The sequence below is a fragment of the Chionomys nivalis genome, chromosome 10 (genome assembly GCF_950005125.1).
Source record: "Chionomys nivalis chromosome 10, mChiNiv1.1, whole genome shotgun sequence".
Lineage (NCBI taxonomy): Eukaryota > Metazoa > Chordata > Mammalia > Rodentia > Cricetidae > Chionomys > Chionomys nivalis.
Window position 1 is genome coordinate 82,077,504 of NC_080095.1, and position 26,413 is coordinate 82,103,916.

General features: G+C 47.5%; 1 protein-coding gene across 10 annotated transcripts in view; it reads right to left on the minus strand.

Moving 5' to 3' along the window:
* The window catches only part of Atxn7l1 (ataxin 7 like 1), a 214,089-nt gene that overhangs the window by 186,719 nt on the left and 957 nt on the right, over positions 1-26,413 (minus strand). The gene's annotated exons all lie outside the window — the stretch shown is intronic.

A 26,413-nucleotide genomic window follows, 5' to 3' on the forward strand; every position in this document is an offset into this window, starting at 1 on the left:
ATGTTTATGAGAGAAAGCTCTTCCATTTCCAGAGGTTTAAACAGGACAAGAGCTTGAGCTTGTCTAGTAAGATGCACCAGAATACTTGTCTCCAAGACTAGACTCTTCCTGCCATGTCAAGATTCTCCACTGTCCCATGAGCCCCTCCTGCTGCCTTGGGAAAACGCCTCTATGGGGAAACGATGTTGGCTGTTACCCCACAGCAAGAACCATGGAAGGAAGTACAGCTTCGTCTTGGAAATGTCTGAAGTAAGATTCATGCAACCAGAAATCATCATTTGAACCAAGCACACAATTCACAATGTGTGCAGGTATCACCATTGTCTAAATCCAGAATATTCTCACCGTTCCAAATGAAAATCCCACCCTGCCCAGTTCCTTTCCTTGCCCAGACCCTGACAACCTTGAATCTACTTCCTATAAATTGTCCTCTCCTGGACATTTCACAGAAACAGAATCCAGAGTAAGTGGACTGTTTTTTTTTCTTTTACTCAGCACAATGGTTGTTTTGTTTTGTTTTAGTTTGGTTTGCTTTTGCTTTTATTTTGTTTTTTTTCGAGAAAGAGTTTACCTGTGTAATAGCCCCTGGTTGTCCAGGAACCCACTCTGTAGACCAGACTGGCCTCTAACTCACAGAGATCCCCCTGCCTCTACCTTCCAAGTGCTGGTATCAAAGGTGTGCATCACCACACCCAGCTTGACATGTTTTTAAAGTGTGTCCACAATGTGGCAAGTGTCAATACTTCTTTTTTCTTCCGGATGGATAGTATTCCGCTGTAGGACCAACCACATTCTACTCACTCATGCCACATTAGTGTACGGACATGTGGCTTCTTCTACCTCTGGGCTACTGTGAACATCCCTATTACAAAACACAAGTTTCCTTTTGCTTTTTTAAAAAAATACTCATTCATATCTATCCATCCTAGTGGATATGGAGTGATATCTCACTGTGGTTTTGACATGTATTTCCAATATTATGGAAACTGAGGTAACAGTATATGAAATATGTCCCTTTTTCCTTTAAATAAAGGGGCAGGCTGACCACATCGATCACAGCAGGGAAAGCTAACATCCAAGAGACAGGTTTGTTTACTTCGTTTCTGTGTGCCACAATCAGATGGTGGTCTGTGGGGTGGGCATGGGTTTGAGAAGGCTGCCTAGCAAGAGAAAGTAGGTCACGTTGAGAGCTATACCTGGTCCCAGGGGCTGCTTCTCTTTCTTTCTCTCTGTCACAAGGTGGACTGCTCCTGCCCCAGGCTCCTGCCCCAGGCTCCTGCCTCCCTGCTATTCAATGGCCCTGGAGACTCAAGGCTGCAACCCCAAACAAATTCCTCCTCCCCTGAAGATCACTTGTTCCCTTAGGTGATTTGGTCACAGTCATGGGATGATGGCCACCACAGGTGGTCACCCAGGTGTGGTGTCCCAGACCTCAAGTTCCTCTTAATTTTCACTGCTGCCTCTGTCCCCTTGGGAATTTTTCTAGGCTTGTTCTGGAGATCGGAGAGAAGAAAAAACACCCTTCTGTCTGCTCCCAGAGTTCTCATAGGAAGGTATGGTTAAGGGGTGGTTGAAGCTCATGGATTCTTGCTCTATAATTGTTTAATAAAATATCCCCAGGCTTTCTGTGTGGCTTAAAACCAAAACTCATTAAGATCTCCCATGAGGACCAAGGAGACTCCACTGGTCAGTTTTCCTTTAGGTCACATGACAGATCTGTTGAGCTGGGCGTTAAGAGGTCCATCCGCACTGCTGGCAAGTATGACTGGCTGTCACTAGAAAATCAGCTAGAGTTGTCACCAAAGTGCCTATATTCCAAGTGGCTCGGGCTTCTTACAGCCTAGCAGATAGATTCCAAGAAAGAAATCCAACAGCAAGTGTTCCAGGAAATAGAGAAGTTGAAAGACGCCCCTATGATCAGCCTCAGATGTCACACGGTGTCACTTTGTCATGTTCTATTCAAGGGTGAGTCACAAAGCACACTTTCCAACTCCGAGTCCAAAGACATCATAAGCCAAGAAAATGCAGGTGCACAGATCGTCAACCAAAGTCTACCACACCAAACTCAGTGATAGGCTCAGACACCACTAACAAATGAAATGTGTCCCGTCAAGGAAAGAGTGATCCAACCTCTGAAATCAACCCAAGCAACGCCCCTTATTAATAGGATAAAAACAAAACCACGCCATGTATGAACTGATGTAGAAAGTGCACAGCACAAAAATCCAGCAACTTTCACAATAAAACACCTACAAGTAGAAGCAGAGGAGGCTCTGTCCATGTGAGAAACGACATTTATGGAGCTGGAGAGATGGCTCAGTGGTTAAGAACACTAACTGCTCTTCCAGAGGACCCGGGTTCAATTCCCAGCACCCACATGACAGCTAACAACTGTCTGTAACTCCAGTTCCAGAGGATCTGACACCGTCACACCAATGTACATAAAGTAAAGCCAAATAAATTATAAAAAAGAAAAGGTATTTATGAAAAGCCCACAGTGCAAACTCTACTTCCTAGAGAAAGACTGCAAGCTCTCTCCTCGAGAACAGGAATACAACAAGGATGTCCATTCTTGCCACTTGGTGTAGTGTCTACTAGAGGGTCTCACCAGAGCAACTGAAAAGAAAAACGTAAAACCACCTCTTTTTGTAAACAAATTATCTCATACGCAGAAAACCTAACAAAACGAACAGACGAGAAAACTCCCGAGCCTAGCGAGTAATGCCACAAGCAGCTGCATTTCTCTGCCCTTGTCATAAGCAAGCAGAAAATGAAATTAAGATTCCATTGACCATAGCAATGCAAGCATGAGACACTTACAAACAGGGTTAACCCCAGGGGTGTGGGCTTTGTCTGTGCAAACTGCAAACACACTTGGCAGAAATGAAGGAAGAAATGCAAGCCTCTGGCATCCATGCCCGTGTGGAAAGGGCTACAGTGTGGATCCTGGATGTGCAGTAGGGGTTGCTGGCTATAATGAGGCAGAACTGGGAGGTGGTCATCGGAGGCAGCGGTCACAGGTGATAGCTTTCTCTGCCATGGTCTCACCCCTCTTCACAGGCCCAAAAGTGACAAGGCTAACTGAGTTGGGGATGAAACCTCCGAAACCATGAGCCCATCTTACAAGTTGGCTACTGCGGGTAATTTTAACCCAACGATGGAAAGGCCACGAAAACAGTGGTCCAAGTCCCTCAGCTTGACACACAGATATGGCATGACCTTTCTGAGAACCTCCGCTGCCTTTTTTTTCTTTCAAAAACTTACAAAATGATCCCAAAATCCATATGGAAATTCGGGGGTCTTGTACTGTCTCAAGCCAAAGCAACCCTGAAAGACAGCATTGGAGAGCACAGATTTTCTAATTTCAAAACTCTCTGTGAAGCTGCAGTAGCCAAGACAGTTAAACAAATGGATCAATGGAACAGACGTCCAGAAGCAAAGCTTGCCGCCGAGAAAAGTAATAACCTTTGACAACAGTGCTGGACAACTGGACAGACACATGAAAAGGAACAGACTCAGACTCAGGCCTGGACCTCACCCCATGTACAGAAACCACAGAAACGCAAAGTGAGCCAGAGACTGAAACATGTGTGCTGAATTCAGGAAGAAAGTCAGGCATAAACTCGACACGACGCCCAAATCACCAGCAACAAAGGAAACATTTGACGACCAGACGACACGGGAGTGAAAAGCTCATGTGTCTTAGTGTGTCTCTGAGAAGACAGTGCACAGCAGGATGGAGTAAACCATGATAAAGAGAAACAGCCTCATCTGGCAAAGAACTTAAAAGGAATTTCAAAGAAAGCTGCTAATAGATGTTGGTGCACACAATGAGACGGTGGCCGTGGCTATTGGTAAAATAAAGACCCAACTCACAGCAGGACTCCTCCCCTCGCCCACCAGAATGGCTATGATAAGATGAAGGACAATAACAAATGTTGGCATGATGGAGAAACTCATTGCTGCTGGAAAAAGAGGATGGGGCAGGTGCATTGGAAAAACATTTGATAGCTGCTCAAAAAGTCATAGCCATGATGTGTTAAAGCAAACCAAAAATATCTGTCCACACTCCCCCACAAAACAGTATATAAGTATTTATACCACAATTTATAGCAGGCCAAACATTGACCCAAGTCAAATGTTCATCACCCGGTGCTTGGATAAACAGGATAGGGTATATCCTGCAAAGGAATACTACTTACAGAAAGGAACAAAGTACTGATACATATTATACCATAGAGGAACCTTGACACTATTAAGTGAAAGAAACCATACATAAAAAGCCATCTATTATATAAATCTATTTCTACGAAATGCCCACAATAGAGCAATCTACTGCCAGAGCCTACTGGAATCCTGGTAAGATTCCGGTCAGGTAGTAGGTACCAGATTTCTCCTGGGGGCAATAAAAACAAAGATGTTCTAGACTTAGAAAATAGTGTTAGCTGCATATGTTGGGTGTTTATACCAAAAAAAACCCACACATAATTAATCACTTTAGAGGGGTCATTTTATGGTGAATTATATATTAATAAAGCTAATATTTAAATGCACACACATAAAAGGAAGTCCAAAGATCAGCCAAGTGGCGTGGAGGGAGATACCATTGGATGGCATATTTCTTTTTCTTTTTTAAACATAATTCTTTAAGATTCTTTGGGAATTTCACATCATGCACCTCAATCCTGCTCACGTTCCAGTCCTCCATATACTCCCCTCACCCCTACAGCATCTCCCCCAAAATCAATTAATAACAAAGCAAAACACACACGCATGCACACGCATACACGCATGCACACGCATGCGCACACACACATGCACACACACGCACACACGCATGCACAGAACACCTCACTCCTCCGTCTTTCCAACACCTCTTCATTCATCCTAGTGGCATTGGGAGCTGCAGTGTGTCACACAGTGTACCCTTTTGTCCAGTCAGCCCTACCCACAAACTGTTCCTTGCAATGAGCCATTGGTCAGGTTCAAGGTCTCTGACTTCTGGCACTCCATCATCACTGGGCCCTCTCGGAATCTCCTCTCAGACATCCTGCTGTTGCTCCAGTCGTGGAGATCCTACAGTTACTGTTCCCCAGGACCAGACCCTTCACGCAGATCCTAAACGTGGCAGATGTTAGGAGTGGGCCAATCTAAGACTCAGGATGTAGATCTAGGTGGTAGCTGAGCTGGTCGGACAGGCCCTGCTCAGGTGAGGCGTGGAGCCAGTTTTCCTAGGCCCATACCATGGGGCCAGTTCTCCCACACCCGTGGGATGGGGTGGGGCTATCTGAGAGGCATGTTTCTTGCAAGGCCATCTTTGAGGACCACTTATCTCGTGCTCTTCCCTTGTCCTGACAGGTTACAGAAACAGGAATTAGCCCCGAGACCACTGAGTTTTTCCTTCTGATTCTCACGTCTAAGAGAGAAACTGCATCCTGATTATTCACTGGAATTCTGGTAGAAGAATGGTCCAATAAGACAGTTAGGACCACAGAAAAACTGTGTGGGTAACAATACTTAGAGAAGTGATCTAGACAGCTGTCTAGAGAACAGGTCCAGATGAGATGTCTAGAGAGAACAAAGAAGTCCAGACAAGAATCAACTGAGAAGCAGTAGGAATAAATAAAATCAGGGACAGGGTGACATCACACAACTGGATGAAGAGTCTTGAGGAAGACCCCATGTACAATACTGTTAATCCCGAGAACTAGACAGAGTATGGAGCTGCCAGAGTGGAAAGACCCAAGTTCCATCTTGGCTGAGCCACAGATTAGCTATGAAATCTCGGCGAATTAGTTTTTGCCTGCACACAGTGGGGAGATGGAAAAGCTGAATATGTGAGGTACCTGGAAGAAAAAAGCTGTTGAGCAAACGACAACTTTCATTACTGGCATCTCTCGACAGCATCGTTACCGACACAGGCACCCTCGCCAGCGTCACTGATCCTGCCACCGGCCTAGGACTCTGAGTTTCCATGTTCTTAACGACTTGGGTCGTTCAGTAAAGATCAGGTCGCTATAAACCAGGTGGAGTGTTAGACTGGAATGTGATAAGTAAGGTAAATTAGAGCATTTGTAAAATCACCAAAGAAGAACAGCTGTATCAACCAATTCACAACTAAACGAAAGCCACAGACGGACAATTCACAGGAGACTGTGTGTGAGGTAAGCAGGCACGTGAAGAATGTTGGAACCACCAGTGACCACAAGGGCAAATTAAAACAAAGCAACATTTGAACTTATCATGTCACAGATCATTTGAGAAACCTTTGATGGGTAACTGGTCTCAGATCATATTCCTGATGGGAGTGGAAGCAAAATGTCTAGAAGGCAATTTAGCAATGAGGACCCCAAAACAAAGCAAAACAAAACAAAATACCTCATCTGGACTTGGCATTCTCCTTCTATGAATATACCTTCTAGAAATAAGAATGTGTGGGGAAAAAATCTTAGAGGGATGTTCATTTGACTCCAATATTATTTTTAATAATGAAGAAACTGAAAATCAATATATCCAACAACAAGAAAATGAGTTACATTATGGAGTGCATAACTGATAAATACTTAATAACTTGGAAAGAAAGGTACTCACCGTAACAAAACAATATAAAATCAGCATTTATAAGATATATATAAAAGATCAGTACTGGTCTGTACGACTAATCTTGATTGTCAGTGTTAGGATCACCAGAGACTACAGCAGCACACTTCTGGTGTGTCTGTGAGGAGACCCCAGAGACGGTTAGTTCCTGAGGGCTCCAACCTCCTACATGGGCTAATCGCTGGGAAGATTCACAATATGGTGGCAACATTAGGAGGAGGAGAAGAGGCATGTACGAGGGAGATCTGTCCTGTTTGCCCCCTGGCTGCTTTCTGCCTATCACACGTCCCCACAATCTACTCAAGGGTCTGGGGGTCAAACTAGAAGACAAAAATAACCCCTCCATTAGCCGTTCTGTCAGGTAGCTGATCGCGAGGATGAGAAGAGTAACTGGTGATTGGCTGGATTCAAAGCTAGCGCATCACATGCTAATTTGTTGTCTCTTCTCTTGTTGATATGTTTTTTCTACCACGATGATCTGTCATTTTGTATGAAGAGGATGAAGGTTGAGTCCATACCTCAGCACCCATGTCGGAAGACACACAGCCACCTGCGACTCCAACCCCACATCGGACACGCCGGTGGCCAGCACAGCCACTGCATTCATGTGATGCACATACAGACAGACAGGTGAGCATACATATACATAAATAAAGATGAACTTAATTTTTTTTTTTTTACAAAAAAAAGACTTTTTATCCATGGAAGCCCAAACCTTCCTGAATGGGCTCAGTGGGCCCGTGGAGACAGCATCTTTCCTCGTGATCACCTGCCTCGGTCCCTGCCCTAAAGCCCTGACCTGAGTGTGTCTCTGGACCAGGTTCCTGCCTCCTGCATCTCTCAGTCTTCTCATTGCACCCCTTCCTGGGTAACACATCACATGACCGCCTTCCTTCCATCCCCAGAAATACAGCTCCAACAAATAAGAGCTCTTCCTGGCCGCAGACCTACACCAATCTACACCCAGGATTGGTGGAGGCCGTCCCCTCCACCCAGGCCCTCCACACTGGAGACAAGGAGCCACCATGGGCCTCCGGAAGGAACTGTACCGCTCAACGGGCTTGGATAAATGACAGCACCACATCTACCAGAGGATCCCTGCATCCCTTCTGACAGAGCAGAGATGAGCCAACCCTCTCTAAGGACAGGACGACCAGCTAATGGTACCCTCTAAGTCTCCACTCAAACACCACGCTGGGAGATGTTCAGGTCTGCTGATGACTAATCCCAAAAAGCAGTCACTCACTAGACGGAGTCTCTGGTTTCCAGCCACCTCCTGCTTCCTGGGCAAAAAAAGAACACAATTCACCAAGGATTTACCAGTGGCTTGAGACCCTGGGGCTCCCTGAGGATGTGCTGGCCCCAGATGACAATGGGTGTGCTCCTGGCATGAACGAATCGGGAGTATTTTTTCCCTCGTATTATAAAGACTAGGGAATCAGGAATGATGAAATATAAACAGACAAAAGAATCCTTTCCCTAGAATCAGAACCAAGGCCAGGCTTGAACGCCCCAGGCTCCTGGCTCAGGCCATTTCTAGATGGTTTCCTGAAAAGCAGTCCCATCCTCGGGCAATCCAGCCTTTGTGCCCACAGGCAGTGGCGACATGAGGAGGAAGCCTTGTTCTAAACAGTGTCCTCTTCCTGCCAAAGGGAGACTCAAAAGCAACTGGGGGGACTGCTCACACATCATGCACCACGAGCCTGTGTGGCGAGCATCAATGCACCCCAATCTATCTACGTCACCTCCCCCGAAAGCTGTGAGGTGCCTATGGTGATCCACCTTACAGACGGGAAGAGCGAGGCTCTGAGAGGCTACACTGTTGTGTGGCTCACTAGAGCCACCGCCATCAAATGCCAGCATCTTCTGTGCACAGAGGGACCTCCAGACCCAAGAGCCTGGCCATTTGATATGCATTTACCTGAAGAAGCATCCCTCTCAGGCACCCCACTTCCTCTGGCACCCCGGATTCACAGATGCCCTCACCAGGGACGCTGTGCCGGGCGAACTAAGGCCAAGATAAAGGTCAGCCGAGAAAGGACGAAAGTCGGTGCCAAGGGAAGCAGAAGGAGGCTCCCCATCACGGTGGCCCTCACGGAAGCTCTCAAGCTTCTCTGTGACCAATTTCTAACTCAATTTCCCCCAGTCTCTCTGTTTCAGAGTCTAACCCACCCTTTGTCCACCCTCCATTTAAGTACAGCCCAGTAGTGACCGCTGGACGTCTTAGGTTGCCCTTCTGCTGGACAAGAGCAGCTGCCATGTCCTGGCCCTCAACGGTGTCATGTTGGCTCATGAGCCCGCTCAGACCAAGACACTTGCCTAAAGTCAGTCGGAGAGCAGGCAGCAGGGGGCCTCTGCAGCCACGTTAGTAAGATCTGAGGAAAAGCCTGATTCTGCCTTCTTTACCAGCAACCTGCTCCACTGCCCGCCGTCCACACGGACGAAATTTAAAGGAGACTCCCCACGCAGTGTGCAGAATCATCCGTGTCTCTGCTGGATCACTTGTCTGTTTGAAAATTAAAAAAATAAAAAATAAAGATAATACAACCTGATGAAGGCTGGCAAGAAGGCTTATCAGGAGAGGGCACAAACCTGACAACTTGATTGAGTTCGATCCCTGGGTCCCACGTGACAAAGGAGAGCGCAAGGGCAAGCTGTCATCTGACCTCACATGTACGCTGTAGTCTGTGCCGCATGCACACGCGCACACACACAACACAAATTTAAAACAAATGAGCAACCTGAGTTCTAATCATGTGGGTAGAAACTCCCACCCCAAACCACGGAAGACTCCTCTTTAAACGAAAAAAAGTATCACGAACACTAGAAACAAGGACCAACTATTTTGTCGTTGTTGCGATTCCAGGGATTGAACCCAGGGTCTTGGGCATGCTGCACAAAGCACTCCACCAATGAGCCATACTCCCAGCCCACAGATTCATCTTCGTTTTGAAATATTTATTTTATGTATATGAGTGACCTGTCTTCATGCACACAAGAAGAGGGAATCAGATCCCATTACAGATGGTTGTGAGCCACCATGATGTGGTTGCTGAGAGTTGAACTCAATTCCTCTAGAAGAGAAGCCAGTGCTCTTAACTTTTAAAGGACCACATTCCCTTTTTTGTCAATCCCCTTTCCACATGGCTCTCCTTACTTGTCATGTCTGTATATAAGCTATAAATTTCCTTGAGTACATATGCATACATACATACATACATTTCTAAGTGCAAGGGAGTTGTTTGGCATAGAGAAACAACCAGCAAAGGACCTGTCCCTGTCACTGGATAAAAATGTACACACACACGCCAGGCGGTGGTGGCGCACTCGGGAGGCAGAGGCAGGCAGATGTCTGTGAGTTCGAGACCAGCCTGGTCTACAAGAGCTAGTTCCAGGACAGGCTCCAAAACCACAGAGAAACCCTGTCTCAAAAAACCAAAAAAAAAAAAAAAATGTACACACACAACACACAGTCTTGTTGTAATATGAGCGGCGGGGCTGCGTCTCCAGCACCCGGCCGCCCATATGGCTAGCTTATGCCCCGAAATAATTACATGGAAACTGTATTCTTTTAAACATTGCCTGGCCCATTAGTTCCAGCCTCTTATTGGCTAGTTCTTACATATTGATCTAACCCATTTCTAATATTCTGTGTAGCCCACGAGCTGGCTTACCAGGAAAGATCTTAACCTGCGTCTGTCTGGAGTGGGAGAATCATGGCGACTCCCCGACTCAGCTTCTTTCTCCCAGCGTTCTGTTCTGTTTACTCCGCCTACCTAATTTTCTGTCCTATCAAAGGGGCCAAGGCAGTTTCTTTATTACTTAACCAATGAAACAACAGATAGAAAGATGACCCACCTCCATCATTAGACGCCATGCACCATGCTCCCCTCTCCCCGACAGATGCGATAAAGCTCTGACCCAGGATGGACGTAGGCTAGAATCTTCCCGGTAAGCGCTCCTTGGGGTGCTACATACATAAACAGAAATGGGCCAAGCAGTGTTTAAAAGAATAGAGTTTGTGTGTCGTTATTTTGGGGCATAAGCTAGCCAGACAACCATGAGCCGGGCTGTGGGAAGAGGCCCACAGCTTCTTACTACACAGTCTCATCTCCACATATTACCACCCAATTGGGGTACTTCCCAAATGTAGTCAGGAAGGGCTGTTCTGTTCCCGCCACACTTGCATACGGTGTGGTCCCAAGCAGGACTGCACGTGCTAACACTTTTATTAATGAAACACTGGCACCTTGTTTCTCCTTCCGTCTGTCCCATCTTTGGTCAGACAGACATTGCCTGTCACCTTCCTCAGTTCGTCCTCAGCTTCCTGGGCCAGCACAACCAGCCGTGTTCTCTGGAAGTCTTACCACCTTCAAAGTCACGCTGTCACGCCTGGCCCTGGTCCTGCCTCCACCTCCTCTCCCGGAACGTTGCTGGGTCTCAGCATCATCTTCCTAACTCTACTGTACAGGACTTTTCCATATGACCTGGCCCAGCTCAAGCAACTGGGGGCCACTTGCACCATGTTTTCTGGTGGAGTGAGACCCAATTTGGGAATCTTTTAAACTTTTTAAATGTTGTTGTTATTATTTGTGGTATATATGGTGTGTGTGTCCTGTGACCCACATATGTATTGTGTGTATTTGTATGTGTGTCCTGTGACTCACATATATATATTGTGTGTATGTGTATGTCCTGTGATTCACACATATATGGTGTGTGTGTATGTATCCTGTGACTCACACGTATATGGTGTGTGTGTGTGTCCTGTGACCCACATATGTATGGAGTGCGTGTGTCCTGTGACCCACATATGTATGGCGATCAAAAGACAATTTTCAGGAGATGATTCCTTCCTTTTATTGTGGGTCCTGGGAGTCGAACGCAGGTCATCGGGTCTGCATGTCAAGCTCCTTGACCAGCTAAGCTAACTCACTGCCCCATGGTACAATCTTCATCCAGTTAGCTCAGGCTTCCTACCCTTTCCTCCTCAGAAAGCTAAAGCTCCAAAGGCCTCTTGGATCTCAGTGCTACCTCCCAAGGGCTACATGGTCCAGGGGCCTGCAGTCCATTCCTGTAAGCTTTGATGGAGGGAGTGTGCTCTGCCTCCTGGGCAGGGCTAAAGCGATCCCATCTCACAAACCACTTTTTTCCATGTCCCCAACGTGGGCATGAAGCAATATTATGCACCAGTATCCGAAAAAAAAAATTAAAAGGAGGAAAACAAACTCAAATTCCGGTAAGACAAATGTGTGGATAAACAAAATGTGGTAATATCCATGCAACAGAATTGTGTTCAACCAGAAAAGGAAACCAGTCAAAACATTCTGCTCAACATGGATGAACCCCGAAAGCACCCTGCTTACTGAAAAAGAGTCAGGTCAGAAAGAGAAATGCCAAAGGACCCCTTTTCCGTGAGGGGCCTGGAACAGACCGACAAGCTCCTCACTGACACAGAAAGCAGGGCCGAGAGGGAGCATGGGGAGCTGCCGGTTAACGGACAGCTTCAGTTTTGGATTTTGCAGAAGTTCTAGAAACGGATGGCGGTGGGGTCACACACCCCAAACATGTATCCAGTGCCACTGAGGTATGTTTTAGAATGGCTAAGGTACTAATTTTTTTTCCACGATCTATATTTTTAAGATTGAAAGGTTGGTGTGTGGCAAAAGAAAGAGAAAGTAACACAGAGAAATTGCGACATTATCTGAGTCTAGGGGGAAGAGTTGGTTTTCCACACCCAAAAAAAAAAAAAAAAAAAAAAAAACCTCAGAACACCACACCACTCCCCAGGCTTCTATCTTCTGACCGGGAAGGAGCTGGGGTTCACTGAAGAAGGGTCCCCTGGCCCTGGCCTTGTCACCATGGCCTGACTCCGGCAGCCCTCGGCCACAGCCGCAGCTCCTCAGGCAGCCAGATTCTCCCACAGGCCTGCGGCAGCCAGGCCCACTCTCAGTAGGCATAAAGTGCCATCCTGTTATAAATCCTCTCCCACAAAGCGCTGGATACTGGTCCTCTCTCCCCGTGCCAAGAAGTCTTTTTCTGACCATCTGCAATCCATTCAGAGGCAGCTGACAGGAAATGGCGGCAAGGAAAACCCCAGCGAACGCAACTGGTGGGCCCACCTCCCCTCCAACTCCAGGCCAGCACCAGGAAGTGAGCCTTTCTCTGGATGCACAACATCTGTGGGAATTCTGAGGGTGGCTGGGCGTCTGTCAGGGGCTAAATGGGCTTGAGACAGATGCTCACAAAATTTGGTCAGAAAACCATGCTGAATTGAGCTTTTAAATTAGTTCTGGGGAAAACCCCTTTGGAAAAAAACACAAAACAAAACAAACCCCAGACCCGAAGAGGGAAAACGAATCATACGAACACTAACCTCAAAATTGCTTTCTTCTGATTTCTATGGACAATTAGACCACAATTCACAATTAGAAGCAATGAGGATCTCTTTTTTTGTGGCTCCCCATCCAGTCTGGTACTTTGTCAGCTGCCTCACAGTGACAGCTTCATTTATTCTGGCACCAGAAGCTCAGGCCCTCAGCACACAGCCATGGTGCTTTAAGTAGTTAAAAGTTATACAAGATAATCTTACAATTTGATACATTAAAAATCACAACTTAATATTTCTTACTTATTTTTGGCATACTGTACGGCTACGGATGGGTGGAGCAGGAGTTAGTAACTTTCTAGAAACTTATTATTGATCAATTGTATGCTAAGCAACATTTCATCAGTCAAATTTGTAATTAGCAACTTTTTAGAGTAGGCTGTTAAATATTCATCAAAATCCAACAGGAATGGATTAATTGTAAAAACATAAAGATATGTGTGTGAGAGAGAGACAGAGACAGAGGTCTGTCCTCAGAACTTCAAAGAGAGAGAGCAGGATGTACATAAATATTACAGAGGAAGAAGAGGAGGAAGAGAAGGAGGAGGAGGAGGAAGAAGAGGAGGAGGAGGAGGAGGAAGAAGAGGAGGAGGAAGAAGAAGAGGCGGTTGCTTCCTTGAAATCCCAGAGAAGTCTGCAATAGTTCACCACATGGATGAAGCTATGGTTTCTGTTTGGTCCTGATGGAATTTCACCATAGTTTCCTTTTCCAAGAGTTGCTTTCTGGCAAACCAAACCCTCTCCAAGGGCCTGTGCAGCTCTTCCCCGGAACACACTGACTCTCCACGTTCTAGCCATATTTGCTGTCTCTACCTGAAGCATCCTTCCATCTGTCCATCTGCCCTTCTTTCCCCTCCCTTCCAACCTGAACTTGGCTTCTACAACACACCTGTACTGCACTCCAGGCAGAACCAAAACAGCCCCTGCCCGCATGTCAAAGGTCTTGCTGACCACGGACTGAAGTCTCTTCCTTCTCGCCTGGGATCCCAAGTCCCACGACATCCTCTGTGCTATGTCAGGGACCCAGAGAGCTACACAATGCATTCCTGAGTAATGGCTGAGGCTGTTTTCTCGTCAGACCACACCAGGGCCCAGCCCTGCATAACCACACCCTAGGTGCTCAGTGGCTTTTTGCTGAGCCAGGGATCCAGGAAGCACCCCGGCTTCCTAACACAAGAGCATCACTCACCTGCATCTGCTATCTGACTCAGTGGTTCACCTAGCCCAGCCTAAATAAATACCCCCCGCTGCAATGTAAGAACCAGATTATTCTAAGTGTAATTATCTTCTCCCTTCCCCAAATTAAAGCAGAGGCCCCTTGAGTGTATGGGATAATGCATCTCGATGATTTAAACTCCAGGCTCTACCAACCAGGACAGGATTGCACTGTTCCCCCTGGGGCTTCTACGTGGCTTTGCCTTCACAACACAGACATCTGGAAATCCCAGCACCCCAGTCCTTGACCTCGGCCTCCCCACCAGCTTAAGAATCATGGTCCTCAATGCCAGTCTCAGAAAGTTGGTGATTAAAGGAAAACCCTTCCTCTGCCTTTCAAGAGAAACTTAAAGGAGTGGTTCCTTCCTGCTCGTCAGAACGAGGTCTTCTTTACAGAGAACGCCGGCCAGAAAAAGTAGGTCAGAAAGACAGAGTCTGCCAATGATCATCCTACTCCTCCTGTGAGGAAACGGTGAATCCAGGCAAGGACCACTGACGAATCCAGGCAGGGACCACTGATGGGTGCCAAGGCAGCTCCAGGAAATTCCCTGCTATGGAGTAGAGAGGTCTCTGAGAGCCAGAACACTCCCCACACAATGAAAGTCTCACTGCAGAAGGAAAACCATCTTTGCAATGTATAGCATATTTTGTATAAGGTGAAGCCCTGAAAACTCAAGTGTGTTAGCTCAAGAAAACACTGCCAAGATGTGGCAAAAGCAACGGACAGAGGTGACATGCCAATAGGTCTGCAACTTATTTTAAAACCTTACAGAAATGTTTGTATATTCCTTACCAAGAACTGGATGGATATGTTTTATATATAAATAAGTTTATGTATGCAATATATATATATATATATATATATATATATAAACACACACAATGAAACGACATAATGTAGATCACCATTTAGTCTACATGGTGTGTACTACACAGGGACTATGATGGCATCCCATCTTTTTCTGTGTGAGAGATGTCAATGTTGATACTGAATTGGAAGGTGTAGGGTGGGGTTTACCTCTACATATTGAAAGAGGAACTTCTCAGCATCTCAGAAACATGATTCAGTGGGTAAGGTATGGGCCATACAAGCCCAGTGACCTGAGTTTGATTCCGGGCACTCGTGTAAAGGTGAAAGGAACGCTAAGAGCTGAGATCCCAAATGCAGGGTGGAGACAGCCTGCAGCACCATGTCCAGGGGAACGTACAGCCTGCAGCGCCGTGTCCAGGGGAACGTACAGCCTGCAGCGCCGTGTCCAGGGAAACGTACAGGCCATACAGCCTGAAAGTCTGGGATGATATCTCCAGGCACAGGCTGGTTCCAGCAGCAAGAGGGTGGGGGTAAGAACCGGGGAAGCCGGCAGAGGCAGAGACACCTGTGAGGGCCGTCTACCTGCTGGGACAGGAGGGGACTGAGTGCAGGAGCTGGAGGCCTGTGGTACCTGAGGTCACCAATAGCGGAGGAATGAAAAGTGATCATTTATTGAGTACCTGATAAATGTAATTTTGGGGGACATTAATTTTTTGAAGTGATATGCAGGGAAGGGGAAGACAGGAAAATTGAATACTAAGTTAGTATAACAGTCTGGGTAAAGGAGGACAGGCTAGTCCAGGAGTCAGAACTGCTCTCAGAATAAGAGGCAGACACCAGACAGGAGGTTTTTTAAAGATGGTGAGTCAGTGAGGGCACACGTCTGCTCTAACTTTGGGGTGAAGAGAGTATGGGGGTCCACAGAAACATCTGAGGGGAGCTGGAGGACAGGGACAGAGAACAAGCACTCTGCCGAGAAGCTGGTGTTGGTGACAGACACACTGGTCTCCACAGAGGGAATAGTAAGGGTTGAGGGGGGCCCTGGGTCTACAGACAGCAAGGCGTCACACCAGGGGCAGACAAGAGGAGAAAGCATGCATGCTGCTAGTCCCTCTAAAGGAAACAGGCTTCTCATGGCTCTCAGGCCGTCTACTGGTTAAAGCAGGAACGTCCAGCCTTTCTGACTGTGACAATACCTACAAATGTGTTGAGTGTATCCTGGGCTAGCCTGGGATGCACTCAGACCATGGACCACAGGTTAGACACATCTGATTCACAGAAGTTACCATCAGCTTCATTTGGAGACCAGGGAGACCCTTAATCTGCTCAGACCTGATTTTTATATTCTGGGTCTGTCTGCGCCATAACTTAGTCTTTTGTGTCAGGCACAGGAAGTGATAGCATTCATCTGCACACATGTCCTGTTTGGGGCTCATCCTGCTTGTGCACAGGATGGTAAGGAAGGATGCAAGGTGATGTGGGAAGCTCCCAGGGATGGGATGAAGGGTGGGAACATGGCCAAGAGGGATCTTGGTCATAGGAAGGCCACATAAGGCTTTCCCTACCCCAAGGTAACCAGAGGCATTTTCCAATGGCTGGCTCACCTCCTCCTAGTCTGGGACATGACACTATGACCTTTATCACAAGAATAAAACAAGGAATAAGGTCACCCGTCAGCAGGCCAGAGCACTAAAGTCCCACACAGAGGAGGGACTGCAGGAATGGCAATGGGGCTGAAGAAAATGTCACATCATTGGTCTCTGAAATAAAGGTGGGGGTACAACAGCATCTCTGAGGCCAGTAAGAGCATCACATACACAGTGCTCAAGTGGCCTGGCTAGTGAAGAGCAGACAAAAGCCAGAGCGAGAGGGGCTGAACATGGCTACCTCATCCTGGTCTTTCTCTGCCACTCCAGTCCAAAGACTCTCTCCTTCATCGCTGCCCTGGAGCCAGCCACAGCCAGGGCATGCTGTGGCTGCAGGAGGCAAAGGACTTTCACACCCGCTTAGCAGGCATATCACCATCAAAAGGACACCTTGAATGTGGCAGGTATTGAAAAGCTATCTGCACTCAGTCATCCAGAGGAGCACACCCTTCACGAAAATACTAACAATTCCAACGCCAAGAGCAAACTGAACAGCAGCCCAGAAGATGTTCAAAGGGGGAAAAAAGAGAGACATCATCACTGTAGATAGATGCCCCTAGAGTTGCTTGGCAACCGTCTTTGCTAACACCTTCTTCTAAAAAGGAACGGTTTGCATCAGCTCCTCTGCTTCCCTGGGGCCAGTGCTCTGACCACACAGGCCCAAAGCTGGGGCCTTGGGATGAGAAAGCCCATTGTGGAGGATGCCGTGGATCTTACAAGGGCAAGGGGGACAGACAGCTAGTCTCTCTGCACTGCTCTGCTGAAAGGACACAACCCCCTGACAGGGTTGGGCTGTGTGAAACAAGCCAGGTGTCCAGGAGCAACACCTAAGGTCCTCACTCTGGGCCTGCAGAAGCCCATGTGGGCACTCTTAAGTGTGTCTCCAGCATGCCTTCTGCCCTCCCCAGTCTCACGCTGTTCCAAGAAGGAGAGAGAGGATTAGGGAGTACAGACTCTGGGATCAGCCAGCCCCAGGGTTCGAATCCCAGCTCCCCTATTTCTCGGTTGAATCATTTAGGTAAGTGAGCCAATTTCTCCGGGCTTTTGCTCCCCAGTTTCTCAAATCCAGCTAAGAAGAGGATTTCTCCCACAGGGTGATCATGAGGACCCGGTGAAAGGTGCACAGCTGACCCAGTGCCAGGCACTCAGTGTCCTGGTCCACTCCTGAAACAATCTTGATACAATCTGTGTCCTGGAACTAGCAGCCTTGATAAGATGAAGAAGAGGACCTGAGTATTCGGTTAGATAGGACCGTAAGCACAGCTTACGTTACCGATACCTATAAGATGCCAGATAGTATCTCATTTATTTTTACAGCGACTCTGAGAGGAACTATTATTCCGTTCTGAAAATGAGGAAATTAAATCTGAAATTAACACACAGCTGGGAAATGGTTGAGTCAAAATTTAAATAATGCTGCATGAAACTCCCAAGGCTGCCATGCCAATGAACTCTCTGTGTGTCGTGAAATATACACAGCGCAGCATTAACCACTGCAGCTATTTTTAAGTGCACAGTTTGGTGGCTTTACACACTTTCACACTGTCACAGAACACTCACCCCCAGCCACTTCCAACCTTTTTAGCCTCTAGACCCAAAACTCTGGATCCACTAAGTCCAAACTTTACATTTCTGACTCCAGCCCCCATGATGCATCATTCTGTTCTGTCTACACAAACCAGATTCCTCTAGGGAACTCACAAAAGCAGGCTCGGGAAGGTTTTTGTCCTTGTGAGGCCAGCACATTCGGGGCAGGAGGATGGACACGGAGCTGAAACCTGGGCCTTGGGCATGCAAGGCAGATGCTCTACCATGGAGCTGGGCCTCCAATCTTGATCAATATATTTCTCAGAAGTTTGTTGGACATCACCTTGGTAAGGCGAGGTGTTCCAACCATCTACCGTCTACCCCAACAACACCATCACCTGTTTGCCTGGCCCCAGACTCCATGACCTGCTCTGGTACTGGGCCAGGCCACACTGCTCCCTGTTGAGGGTGTCCTTAGACCACCAACATCCACAAGCTCATGATCGGCTTTGCAGAAGTCAGCACAATGTCAGTATCACGATTTGTGTACGTGGAACACATCTTTGACTCACGGACCCTCAGATTACAGTGACCTCACGCCAGCTTGTCCTGCCTTGCCAAGAACTCCGTTCCCTTCTTTTCATTAAGCAAACGAGCCCTTAAAATCAGCAGGTAGAATTGCGGGGGTGAGGGGAACCACAAGGACAAAGCAACCACATGAAAACATGTGTTCTATCCACACAGGAATCCCGGCTTGCCTTGCAGGAACTGGGCGAACCAGACTAAGCCCTCCACTGCTTAGGATCTAAGCCTAGGCCTAAGCCCACTTGCAGGAAGGGCCTTTCCAAGTTCTCCTTATCAGTTCCAGTGTCTTAGGGTTCAAAGCCAGGTCCATTAGGCAGAGGCAGCCAGTCTGAGGCCTGCCACAGGACACAGCAGGGAGCCCATCACTGCAGGGCCCTAGACTGAGTTCTGGAAGAGACACAGACCGAGGTCCACCCTTGCCATTCCCTTTCTACAGGATTGAGCAAAGATCCAAGCCATCAGCTAACGCTCTGTTTCTATGACAGCCATGTATGACTGCTGCGGTCACTGAAAGATCGCCTTTCCCAGATATAAACACTAGGCTGCTTGGGGTGTGGGGTCCTCAGATACAAACAAAGGAGTCTCACCGTGTTGGCTGCTACTACCGGATGACCACTCAGAAGGACGTCAGGGATGAAGCCAAATGTCACAAATGATCGTGAGCCCAGAGCACAGGCACGGGATCCACAGAGGAACATGGAGAAGTGAGCCTATCTAACTTGCCCACATCAGGTCTGCAGCAAAAGACAACAGGCCCCCGACAGTGGGTAACTGAACAGGTCAACACGGCCCTACAGCCCTGGTTGATGCTGTCAAACACGTGACATTCAAATCAGAAGCAGTCAAGAGCCAGGCCTGGCCCTGCCCTCCACGCCTCCCAATCCTCAGCGTGGAGATCTGAAACCGGCTGCTCTGGTCTCCTGGTGCTCATCCCCATCTCAGGCATATCCTATGGGTAATCAAGCCGCGGAGAAAGCCAGTTGTATTTCCAGTCTGACTTTCAACATAAACAGAAATCTGAATGCTTTGCCAGGGTGCTTCTGACATCAGGGACCACTGAATACCAAACATCACCATTGTTAGAGTCCTCCTGTCCCCATCGTGAGGGAGGACTAGGCCAACGTGAACAAGGGCCTGCACCTCACTGTTGTCACTGACTGTGGAGGGAGCCTCAGGCTGGGGGACTTGGGAGGAGTTCCTGGAGAGACCGAGCCTGTCTCTGCGAGTCTCTCATCTTGGCCACAGCACTGCTGGGAGCCACAGTCCATTGACCTGTTGGGCAGTTGATAAGGCTGACTCATTTATGGGCTGTAGGCCCAAGACATGGAGTAGTAACAAAATACCCCTGAATTTTCTCTATTTTCCTGTATCCTTACCTCTCCAGCTTCCCTTTATTCTAGCAACTCTCTGCCAGGTCACTGTGCCTCCCTGGCACACGCGGAGGGGTGGAGGGCCACTACAGGAATCCAACGAGCACAGGGCGTTTTTATACATTTTATAATACACACGATGGTCCCTGTCACAAGGAATACCTGATGCAAAAAACTGACAGACACCTCTGCTCTGTCCGGCAATAGAACCCTTCCATTTCTAGAACATTCCATATTCTCTCGTACTTTGGTCCTTCACATAAACTGTTTCCTGCAGCTCCATCTTGTCCAGGTCTGCACAATGAGAACCTCCATTTATCCTCCGAGTCTTAGCTAAAGTACAGCTTCTTCTCGGAGGGTCTACCCTAAAACTGACCTCCCCTGAGGCTGTCCAACAGCACCCCTGCTTCCTCTGCCAGACGCCCCTCACAATCACTGTGGCCATTTTGATGCCTGTAGTTGCTGCCAGGAGGGAAAGACTCCTAGGGAAGAGACATGGTGTCCACCGCTCCCGTGTCCCAGAGTCACTCAGGGCTGGTGCATGGGGGTGGGGAATGGGGGTGGATTCCACAGACAAAGGGAACCAAAAAGGTGCAGCACCTTCCTGCACGGGTACCACAGACGGACAACCAGGCCCTCTACTGCCCTTACACCCTTATACTAACAGACCTTTCTCCAAGACAGAAACAACAAGATGCTAGACCATAGTTGGGAGCTGTCACCCATACAGGAGAGGTTATGGAAGTACATATATGTATTTAATACATATATGTATGACCAGGATATTTTTGGGAAGATACAGAACAAATGGATGCGTCAGAGACTTTCTAGTAAAGTATATGCTCTAGAATTCTGTAACCTGGAGATTATATTTAGGCAGCTTTTAGATGAATTTAGGGTCTACATCTTTAGAGCTAAAGTATAAACAAAAAAAAAATCCATGAGCCAGGCGGTGGTGGTGCACGCCTTTAATCCCAGCACTCGGGAGGCAGAGGCAGGCAGATCTCTGTGAGTTCGAGGCCAGCCTGGTCTACAAGAGCTAGTTCCAGGACAGGAACCAAAAAAAGCTACAGAGAAACCCTGTCTCGAAAAATCAAAAGAAAAAAAAAAAGTCATTATTCTTATAGAAGATGAAGGCCCAATCTAACCCAAGTCTTGAAGGCAATATTTTGTGTACAGTTTCCAAGCCAACTTCCTGTTCTGGAAGAAAGGAAAGTCATGCCATGTTCTCCACATAGGATCTGGACACGTGGGAATTCTCATAACCACGAGGAGACGCTCGTTTCCAGAGCGCTGTATTTCCCCAGGTGGACAGACTGGCAGCTCTTTCTCAGCTTAGCGGCCTTCTGCTTCTCAGGTGGGTACCACTGTAAACCCTCCCCCTCGCCAACACCTCACTTCTCCTCTTCTCTACTCTCTACCACCTTCAGCTGCCCTGCCTCACCCTCTCCCCTGTCCTTCCAGGACCAGGGCAACAGAGATGCCAAGGAAAGACCAACATAAACAAATCTTGCTGCTCCCAGCAACATGGAGGAGGGCAGGGGTAAGAGTAAATTAATAGTGAAAATGAGGTTTATCTGTGTAATCTGCAGACTCCGTCCTTCCCATCTCCTATTAGCATAGATAACGGAGTTGTCTATGTAATGATAAAGAAGCTGAAGATAGTTTCCCATAAATCTCCATGGCTTGTCTCTGGCTTCCCTGGCTTGGGTCAGAAGAATACATCATCTTCCCGGGCCAGCTGCTCTTTTCCCCTCCCCTCGGCTCCCTTCCAAGCCTAACCTCTGAGCCCGAGTAGAGATCATGCCCACATCCCCTGCTCCTCCAGGGTCTCGGGAGCATGTGGCCGGCCTCTCACAGCACTGCTGCTCCAGCTCACTTTGCGACTGGAAGCATTTCTCATCTACCTTCGCCAGAACAGACTCTTAGGCAAGTACAGACTTCCAAAAGGCCCAGGAAGGTCCTTGGAGGACTGGCATTTCTCCATAATAAATGGAACGACTTATCATTTCAAATGTATTTTTGTAGATCTCAGAAAGCACCACAAGGAAAACAAACAAACAAACAAAACCAGCTCCTCGTGTTCGGACGCCACGAATGCCTAAGTATTTTTCTGCTTTTGACAAAACCCACTTCTTAGCTGCAGTCTATGACAAACACTATGTCCAGATAAATTGTTTTTAAATCATTAATCATAATAAAATCATAGCATGCCTACCTCTAAAACTGAAGTTCTTCCTACAGTATGCCTTTTCTTTTTTACCACAGATTACTTAAAAATTCATGATAATTAAAATAATACCATTTTATGGAACTAGTTTCAGTAATGAATGATGGCAACAGTCCTAACGATGAAATAAATGAAAGAAGGCATGCATTTGGCACCTACTGTATGCCAAGGTCTCTCCTATTATCTCATTCACACTCCCTGATAACATGTTTTACAATTTAGGGCACTTCTGAGACACATGGATCCCATTCTTTGTCTAGGAGTTGGTATTTCTTTTTTAAAAGTTGCTTGAGGCCCTTAGTAACAAGAGCAGCTTCCCAAAGTGAGTAAGAAGTCTTCAGGAGTCACCTACCACACCGGAGGAGAGAAGAGTATGGCTTACAGAGTTAGCATAGGAAAACAGCCTTCCCTGGAATTTTCTATCAGCAACTCAGTTCTCAGGACGACTGGGCCAGCAAGGTTCCTGGGACTCTCCTCTAAGGAAAGCTCACAGCTTGACAGACTCAAGCTGAGGCTAGAGTAGTCTTCATGGGAAGAAGACATTTGTGGTGCGTGTTTAACTCAGGTTTCTACTTCTGCTATGGTCTAGACTCAACCCCTCTCTTCTGTGGGGTATAGACCCAGTCCCTCTCTTCTGTGGGGTCTGGACTCAGCCCCTCTCTTCTGTGGGGTCTAGACTCAGCCCCTCTTCGGTGAGGTCTGTGACTCCAAACCATTCACGACTGTTTCTAGTAAACAGACAATACAGTGATTGGTTTTTGTCAGCTCTGAGATAAACTTCTAAAAACTGAGACAATATACCCAGTTATTCTCAATATTTCTGAAGTCACTTAAGGTTGTTTTGTTGTTGTTTTGGTTTGGTTTGATCTTTTCAAACATGAGGGGTTTTTGTTGTTGTTGTTTCTTTTTTTAAGTTTCTTTAGAGGCAGGCTAGGCTGTTCAGCATGATTGCAGCTTAAAGGTAGGGAACTGAGTAGAGAAGCGAGTACAGAAGTCTCAGGGGGATTGTGGTGGGCAGTGAGTCCCAAACCACTTGCTCCACAGCTGGAGAATCAGCCCAGAGGAGTGCACCTCTCCCCAGGGCCTAAGCAGGGAGCTGGCTCCCAACTCACCCTGGCTCACCCTGCAGCAAAACTACTCTAAGGCAACCCTCATAAGCCCAGGCCAAAAAGGAATTAGCAACAGTTTACAGTTCAAATGTGTTTGCTGAGTTCTTTGTAACTGTAATTTGAGAGGGAACAAGAAAGCTGAGGAGGAGACTCCTCGTGGAGACTTCAGAGCATCCAGCTCCGAGTTCCTACTCAACACAGGCAATGAGCCACAGCAAAGGAAGGTTAGTGGGACCAGGGATGGTGCCAGGAACGAAACTGCAACCACCAGGTTATCCAAAAGTCCGCTAGTGCCTATGGTACCTTCCAAAGTCGTGGGGAGACAGCTCAGCAGGCAAAATGACTCCTATTTCCTATTTCCAGTCCAACTTCCCTCTCTGACCTCCATCTAAGAAACGATCGCATGACACCAACGCTCATAAAAGCAGTTTTCGCAAGGGTCCCAAGGTGAAAATGCCCCACACAGCCAATGGATGAACGGTGTATATAGTATGGAACATGACGCTACCTTGGAAAGGAATGTATGTACCTATACATCATATAACACCGATAAATCCTGAAAACACAAGAGAGAAAAGACAGCACAAAATGACAAATACTGTGTGGTCCCGCTTATGCGAGGAACCGAGACCAGGAGCCTTCACAGAGACGGAGGGGGATGGAAGAAGCGGGCACTGAAGGGAAGTCGGTACACACGTGCGTGGAGTTTCTGCGTGAGACGGTGAAACGGCTGGCTGGCGAATGAGGAGCGGCAGAGGTGCAAATACCCCTGGGCTACGCACTCAGAAGACTTTGCAATGGTAAATTCTACGTCGCCTATTCAGCTCCACAACAGAAATCCTGCCGTTTCTCAATGTCAACCCTCAATGTTTACTCTTTTATTACCATATTTCTCCTCAAGACCTGCTTCCAGCCCACTGCACCAGTCAGGCATATTCATAAACACGGATGCCCAGAGTCCCACAAGGCCACACTATGTCCTGGGATGAACTGCTCTCCACAAATATCCACCCACCCTCAGGCCTCGCACCTGTGACTCCAACAAGCCCCAAGTAACCAAACACTCTAACCCAGAGTCCCAGCCCTGGACGTTCTTACCACAGAACATGGATTAGGAGGCCCAGTGTGACCACTCTAACCCAGAGTCCCAGCCCTGGAAGTTCTTACCACAGAACATGTGTTAGGAAGCCCAGTGTGACCAAACACTGTAGCACAGAGTCCCAGCCCAACCACGGAACATGTATTTGTTGCACTTATGTTTTTATCTGTAAGGAAAGTTGTGCTGCTGTACTACGTGACCTCAGAACTTCTCAACTTCTCACCCAAGGCCACTCCACCAGGCCCACAACAAAGAGAAGAAGTTCATGTGTGCCCATGGAAGCCAACTTCGTGGCGACTGAACGGCGGGTATCCCCCATGAAGACGTATTCAATGAGAAGCAAAATCTTTGTACCTTTGCAGGACAGAGGACATAATAACTAAGACGTAACATCTGTGACTTCTGAGGGAAGGAGAGCTTTTCATTTCTCTTAAAAGAATCCATTTCTCATGCCGCAAAGAGAATCTGAGAACAAGAGTATTTTGAAATAGATAGCGGTGGCCGGAGAATCTGAGCATTGTGGGTTGTGGTCCCAATTCGTCACCCAGGGCTGCCAGGGGTCAATCCCATGCATGTCACAGCCTTTCGTCAACTTTAACATACAGGCGTTTGCACCTTCATCGTGGCAAAAAGGCAGGTGGCCTGAGAGCTTGGCTCTCGAAGTGGATCAAGACCTGAGGAGAATGAGAGCCACTAGGGACCCTTTCCATTGCCAACACACATGGACATTTAGCACAAATAAGCTGCCACTTGTGAGGAGCCCACTTGACACCAGTCCCTTGTGCATCCTAAACACACACACCAAAACCACGCTAAGATACTGAGAGGCAAATATCTTTAGAATAATGTTTTGTTCCCAAAGTACTTAATTAGCAGACACACAGAGCTAGAGAACTGCCCTTGAATGTGCATTTTAACCTCTGCATTATTCTTTCCAGAAGAACAAATTTTCCTCACCGGGCAGTCAAGAATGGATGAGGACACTGAAAACCAACAATCTTGGGTGTCAGTCAGCAAAGTGAGGTCCACCTTTCCAAATAAGTTCCATCCACCTTTTCAGGCAACACCCCCTGTCAGCAGTAGACCAATCTATAGCGTCGAATGGCGTTTTCTCCATTCATCATGGATGAGCAAATGCTCCTACAGCCAAATTATGTATGAACTTTTTTGACACCTTCCAGCGATCTCCTGCACCTTCTTCCCAGCACCAACTTCAGCCAGTTGGTGCACCATTGGAACTCCGGCGAGTGCATCACAATTCAGATGAACCCATCCTTTCTCTAAGCAGAAAGTGGCCTCCCAAGTAGCTTCATTTGAAGCCAGGGGCCAGCGTGCCAAATAGTGGACTTGCAAACAGCAAGAGTAACTTACGGGTATGTGTCGCCCCAGGTCTGGCACTACAGGCTTCCCTCACAGGCCCAAATCCGAGCTCATCTGTCTTTTCACTGTGTCCCTTTTCAGGTGTCATGTTTGTATGTTGGGAAGCACAGACTGGGGAAAAGTGCAGGCTAGGGATCTATGTGCATATCCTGATGCACCTACAACCCGCGCCCAGACACAAAATGTCACTTGCAGTCAGGGCAGGCCATGCGCAATGGTTTTCAGCGAGAGTGGAAAAGTAGCTGTTGGAATGATCCACCATGTGGGGTTCATTAAAACTTGTGAATTTACACACAAGGGAGGCTGAAATGCATGTGAAGGGTATTCCACGCCTTACTCGGGGATTTCAAACCCACCACCATTGACCAAGGGTGCCCCCAAGGAGAATGGCGGATACCATCAGGGGGTTTGGACGTGGACTCCAGTGGAGTACAGTAAACTTCTGCCTTCCAT